Source organism: Marmota marmota, unplaced genomic scaffold (genome assembly GCF_001458135.2).
Source record: "Marmota marmota marmota unplaced genomic scaffold, marMar, whole genome shotgun sequence".
Classification (NCBI taxonomy): domain Eukaryota; kingdom Metazoa; phylum Chordata; class Mammalia; order Rodentia; family Sciuridae; genus Marmota; species Marmota marmota.
In genome coordinates, this window is record NW_026000244.1 from 43,332 (window position 1) to 50,168 (window position 6,837).

General features: G+C 46.6%; 1 pseudogene; it reads right to left on the reverse strand.

Annotated features, from left to right (window-relative positions):
• Window positions 1–2,252: 2,252 nt before the first annotated feature.
• Window positions 2,253–6,618, reverse strand: LOC107159590 (annotated as a pseudogene).
• Window positions 6,619–6,837: the final 219 nt, after the last annotated feature.

The following is a 6,837-nucleotide window of genomic DNA, read 5'->3' on the forward strand; positions in this document are numbered from 1 at the left end:
AAAATACCTGGGATGCCAGATGACCCACCCAGTAGTTTATGGTGGTTGATAACATGTTGGGAATCCATGTAGTTCAGCATAAACTCCCCTCATGGATTAAACCAATGAGTTAAAAGGAATCCTCCTCTTGTACTAACCAATTATTCTTACCCAACTTGTTCCCATCAGTGAATGTGCTAATCATGTTTTAGAGTCGTTTTATGACTTTCCTGTGGTGTGTGATGATTTGCTAAGAGATGTTATGATGTATGTGAAGTTACTGCCTTCCCCAAAGAGTGTATAAAACTGCTGCAAACCCTGGGCTCAGGTCCTCTCAGCATCACCAGTTGCTGTGTGCGTGGAGGACTGAGCTAGCTCGCAATAAACACCTCTTTGTTGCTTACGTAGATCTTGGTCTCTGGTGGTCTTTTGGGGGTCCCAAATGAGATTACTTAGGTGTTTCATTCCCCCATTTCTTTTTGGGTACCTTGGAAGCCAATCATGGGTTCCTCTAAGTGAGCTTATAGGATTCAGTTCTATTATCTCTGTCTAGGGGCTGATATTCGGCCCATAACACCATTAACTGGACTGTATTGATTCTTTCCTCTACAAAGGCTGCGAACTTATGTATAATACAGGGTCCTACTATTAGGGCAAGCATAATTACAAGTAAGGGTCCAACCAAAGCTGAAATTAAAGTTGTAAGCCAAGGGGAATAATCAAACCATGATTCAAACCATCCCTTCTGTCACTCTCTCTCTTTCCTCCGCTTCTCCAATCCTTCCTGTACTTTGGCTATTGATTGTCTGATTACCCCGGAATGGTTAACTTTAAAACAACATTCTTCCCCTAGCGCTGCACAAAGTCCTCCTTGTTGTAAAAAGACTAAATCTAAGCCCCTTTAATTTTGAAGCATGACTTCTGCAAGGGATGCATGTGATTCCTCCAAATGTTTCACCTGTCTCTGTAGTTCTTGGATGCCCTCATCTATGGCTTCCCTTAGACTGAAAAATAGGAGCACTGTTGAATTAGTGCTGTTGTTCCAGTCCCCACTCCTACTGCTCCTAACAGGGTTCCTATGGTTAATATGGCTATAGCTACTTCTCTCTTTACCTTCCTTTGTAATTCCTTACTTTCTAATCTGAGTATCACTTCTTCTTCAGAGTGGTAAATTAATCTGGGTACAAGTTGAACCGTAACACAAAATCCGTGGGTATGGTTGAGCATAGCCATGTGAGCACAGGGGGTAAGGCCTGTGTTACATGCCCACCAACTATTTTCTGATGGCAATAGATAAGTCATTTGGGTGGGTATAGGGGAAGTCTGATTGCATAAATGCTGCAGAGAGGGTGGTGGGTTTCCCACACAGCTGCCTTTTTCAATAACCTTCTCTAAGCTAAGTCCAGATTCCACTGGTTCCCAATAGCAGTCCTGTACTTTGCTAGTTAGTGTATAACTTCCTTGGAGAGCTACCCCCTCATAAAGGGGGAGTTGCATATCATAACACATCCAACAGGACTCTGTCACCTGGGGTCAGGTTTTGTTTACAACATCATAAGTTTTTAGCAGTAGTTTCCACAAGGGAGCTCCCAAGGTGTTCTCCCCTGAAATGCCAGGCACAACTAGTTGGGCAGTTCAGGTGGAGAGTTTAGGTCCTTTTCTTCAGGGATCCTCTGGGTAGTCTTGGGTACTTGGGTACTTTGGGGCATAATGGGGGTATTACCAGGTGGGCTTGGGGTTAGGGCTTTGTTAGGTCCCACCACAGTGGGTACATTTTGGGTCTTTAAAACCTTGAGGGTGAAAATGAGTCCTCCACCACTGCTTCCTACCTGATAAAGTCTTATTCCCCAGGACTTCCCTTGTTCCCATTCTTGTGCTTCTTTTCCTCTAGGAGTGAACCTGGCCGGTATCTTGGAATCCTGATTCTCGGGTCTGGAGAATTTAATCTAATCACCTTTGGTGACCTTCCAGACTCCAGATCCTCCCACACTAGTTTCACATCCCCACTGTGTACAATAGTATTCTGCAGAACTCCTGCATTCAGGGGGCCGGGGACTGTCCGAGTTACATGTACCAGGTGTCTATCATACAGGGGGGCTTCCTTTCAGACATGTGGCTAGCAGAAATCACTGTCAAAGGGGTTTTCTTGGCTAATTGGCAGAGATCAAATTCTAACTCAGGAAACCATATCTGGGGTCCTTCCTGAGTTGCCAAGACTATGTTATGTTCAGTTGCTGAATTCTGGATTACCCAGGTCCACTTATATGGAAAATGGGGGTAATTACAAAGAACAGTACTAATGTAAACAAGAATAAGCAGCCAGACTAATAATAGCATCCTAACTAGGGTTTAAACACCTTATCTTAAGTTTAAGAAAATTGTTCTTATGGCGAGTAACTTGCCACTTGGAGTTTGAATCCGGAATGAAGTCACTCCTCACGGAGGATGAGTCCGCTGGCTTTACGTGAGAGTAGTGGATCCAGGTGGCGATTCCGTCAACCTTGAGAGCAGTAGGTGTCCTGAGGATCACCATGTATGGTCCCTTCCAGCGAGGTTGCAGTGAGTCCTGTCGATGTCTCTTTATGTAGACCCAGTCTCTGGGATGGAAGCTGTGTGGTGGAGAAGGGGGCCTGTTTCCCTACAGAGCTTTGAGGTGGGGCCACATGTCCTGGTGGGCTTGTTGTAGGGCTTTTAGGGAAATTAAGAGGTCAGAGTCATCAAATTCTACAAGCAGGTGTTCAGACAAGCAGGGGATTATGGAAGGGGGGTATGCCAAACATAATTTCAAAGGGAGTGGCTCCTAATTTATAAGGGGAATTTCATACCCTATACAGGGCATAGGGAAGGAGGGCTACCCAGTCTCCACCAGTCTCCATGGTCAATTTGGTTAGGGTCTCTTTTAGAGTTCTACTCATTCTCTCTATTTGTCCTGAACTTTGGGGTCTGTAAGCACAATGCAATTTCCAATCTGCCCCAAGAATAGACATGAGTCCCTGACTAACCTTAGACACAAAGGCCGGTCCATTATCCGACTGTACCAAGACTGGGAAGCCGTACCTGGGTAAGATGTCTTCCAGCAACTTTTTAACTACTAATTGAGCTGTCTCACGCTTGGTTGGAAATGCTTCTACCTATCCTGAAAAAGTATCTATAAAAACTAGAAGTTACTTATATCCATATTTGCCAGGTTTTACCTCAGTGAAGTCTACTTCCCAGTAGGCTCCTGGTCTGTCTCCTCTTACCCGATTCCCAGGGTTGGTTGTGCTGTGGCCCACATTCATCAGCTGGAAGGCCTTACAGGTAGCAATAATCTGCTAGATCTTGGAATTTGAATTTTTAATCTTTATCTTAGTATGTCTTAGTAGGTTCTGCATCTTTCTCTCACCCATGTGGGTGGAGCAATGCATTTTTTGTAAAATTCTGTTGCCTAATTTTTCAGGTATTATCACATGACATCGGAAGTCTCGCCACCATCCATTAAGGCACTGAGTCATAGGCAGTTTTTTAATCCATTCTAAGTCCTCCTTGGAATATTGTGGCATTTCTAGTAGGCTGTAGGGCCCCGAGTCAGGCAGGTTGGCTATCATCACAGTCTCTCTTTGCATGGCTATTCTCCGAGTGGTTCCATCCACCAGATTGTTCCCTCTAGATACCATGTCCTTAGGTTTTTGATGTCCTGGACAGTGGACAATGGCCAATTTGTTAGGCAACCATAGGGCGGTAATGAGGGCCAATATCTCTTCTTTATTTTTTATAGTCTTTCCCTCAGCTGTCAGTAGCTCTCTTTCCTTATAGATGGCGCTAAGTATATGGGCCATGGCAAAAGCATACCGGCCATCTGTGTAAACAGTCAGCTTTTTGTCTTTTCCCAGCATTAGTGCTTGGGTCAAGGCTATCAGTTTGGGAGGGGCTCAGCCCATACCACTTCAGTCTCTGTTACCACTGCTGTGCCTGCATACCTCTGACCTTGTTGAATGAAGCTGCTACCATCTGTAAACCAGATAAGCTCCGAATCCAGCAATGGCTGGTCCTTGAGGTCTTCTCTGATGTCGTGGACCTGTGCTAGGATCTGTGCACAGTCATGCAAGGGAGCCTCCAAGTTGGGGTTGGGTAGCAGGGTCGCGGGATTGAGAGCTGAGGGTGCCTGAAAGGTGATTCTGAGAGGGTTAAGTAATAGTCCTTGATAATGGGTGAACCAGGCATTGCTTAGCCATCAGTCCAGAGGTTGTCTCGGGATTCCCTCAATGGCATGGGAGGTGGTGATATATAGCTCTTGTCCTAAGGTTAGTTTGTCAGCATCTTTAACCATTAGGGCAGTGGCAGCTATCATCTCAAGCAAGGTGGCCAGCTGGCCACAACAGGGTCCAGCCTTTTTGACAAGTAGGCCACTGGCTTCTTCCAGGGACCCAGATACTGGGTCAGGACCCCTTTAGCAACCCCCTTACGCTCATCAATGTACAGATAGAATGGTTTCGTGACATTGGGTAGCCCTATAGCAGGTGCGGACAGCAATGCAGTCTTAATTTGATCAAAGGCTCTGCCCATCTCCGTGGTCCACTGTAAGCGCTGAGTTTCTTTTGTGCCTTTGAACAGAGGCTTGGCTAATTCAGCAAACCCAGGTATCCACAGCCTGCAAAAGCCGGCCAATCCCAGAAACTTTCTTATTTGCCTTGGAGTCCGGGGTACAAGGATTTTTAAAACTGTTTCCTTCCTGGCCTGTGTTAGCCAGCATTGCCTGTCTTTTAACAGATGCCCTAGGTATGTCACCTCAGGCTTGCAGATTTGAGCTTTCTTGGCTGAGGCTCTGTAACCTAGGTCCCCCAGGAGTCTGCATCAGGTCTCTGGTCCCTTTTAGGCACTCTTCTCTGGTCTGGGCTGCAACCAACAAATCATCTACATACTGTAAGAGAGTTAGCTCAGGATGCTTCTCCCAGAACTCACCTAGGTCCTCATGGAGTGCTTCATCGAAGATAGTAGGAGAATTCTTGAAGCCTTGTGGGAGTATGGTCCATGTTAGGTGTCCACTGATTCCTTTTTCCTTGTCTGACCACTCGAAGGTGAATAGTTGTTGACTCTTGGGGGCCGGGGCAGACTAAAGAAGGCATCTTTTAGATCTAGTACTGTATACCATTGCCTTTCAGGTGGCAGGGAGCTTAGGAGGGTATTTGGGTTAGGGACAGTGGGGTGAATGTCCATCACCCTTTTGTTCACCTCCCTCAGGTTTTGGACTGGCCAGTAGTCGTTGGACTGAGGCTTCCGATCAGGCAGAAGCGGGTTATTCCAAGCCAACTGGCAAGACCTCAGGACCCCCGAATCTGGGGGGATATTCCTGCTCAAGCTTCCACTGGCATAGGGTATTGACAAATCCTAGCCAGGTCTGCTCCAGGCTTTAGTTCCACAAACACTGCCGGCCAGTGTTTTGCCAGACCCAAACCTCCTGTTTCCACCCATGCCTCCAGGTACTCCTTTAGCCAATAGTCTATATCTTGATTGCTGGGGACGGGTTGTTGATACAGTCTATATTCATCCTCTAAGGTCACAGTCAGTACCTGAATAGGCTTCCCCTGACCATCAGAGATTGTAGTGCCTCCAGGATGAAAGTGAATTTGAGCTCCAAATTTTTTTGAGTAAGTCTCTTCCCAACAGCGGGTAGGGGCAGTCAGGGATAACTAAGAACAAGTGGGATACCCGGCCCATGCCTAGGTCCACTGTTCTTCGGGTAGTCCATGAACATTTGTTAATCCCTGTATCCCCCTATACCCAAGAAGTCTTTTTAGATTATTTTCCTTGCAGCTCTGTCAATACAGAGTGTTGAGCTCCAGTGTCCACTAGGAACTCAATTGGAGTCACCTCCACCTTAAGAGTTACCCTGGGCTTGGGGAGGGGAGCCGAACCCCAACACCCCTAATCTTCCTCTGTGTTAGTCACCAGTGCTGGGGTGCATCTAGAGGGATGAGGCCCTAGCCCCATTTTCTTTTTCTTAGGGCAATTCCTTGCCCGGTGACCTGTCTCCTTGCAGCAAGCACACTGGTCTCTATGCAGTTGCAGGCAGATAGGTTGGCACTGCTCCTGCTCTTCATTTCTGCCCCAGTTCCCCGAACTTTGCCTCCTTTCCCTTCCTTGTACTTCTGCTACCAACACCCTTGTCATTTCCCTGGTGGCTTTTATTTGCCTGTCCTCAGGAACATCCCTATTACTATAGACTCTCTGTGCTGTTGCCAAGAGATCCTGAACACTCTTACCCTCTAAATTTTCTAGCTTTTGTAGTTTCTTTTTAATATCTGGAGCTGACTGATTAACAAAAGCCATTACTACCACTGCCTGATTCTCGGGAGCCTCTGGATTCATTGGGGTAAATTGTCTAAAGGCTTTCATTAACCTTTCTAGGTAGCTAGCAGGCAACTCCTGTTTTCCTTGTATTACTGTATAAACTTTAGCCAAATTAGTTGGTTTTTGGCCCGCAGCCCAATAGACCTGGAGCCTCCCCCTACCTTCTGCATTGTCGTGGTCCCACTCAGCTTCAGGAGGCCTACTCAAGGGAAAAGCATCATTAATCAAGTCAGGGTTGGTGGTAGGTTGCCCATCATCTCCAGGGACCAGTTTCCTGGCCTCCATCTGGATTCTTTCCCTTTCTTCCATGGTGAAGAGGATGCGGACAGTTGTTGGCAATCATCTGAAGAAGGCTGGTGGGTAAACATAACACTGTCCAGGAGAGAAATTAAACTCTTTGGGTTGTTAGAGTAAGGGGGGTTTGATTCTTCCAATTGTATAAATCACTAGTGGAGAAGGGCTAGTACTGAAGTCTAGTGTTCCCGGTCTCATCAGGGGGCCCTATCTCCCTCAGGGGCAAGACCACGT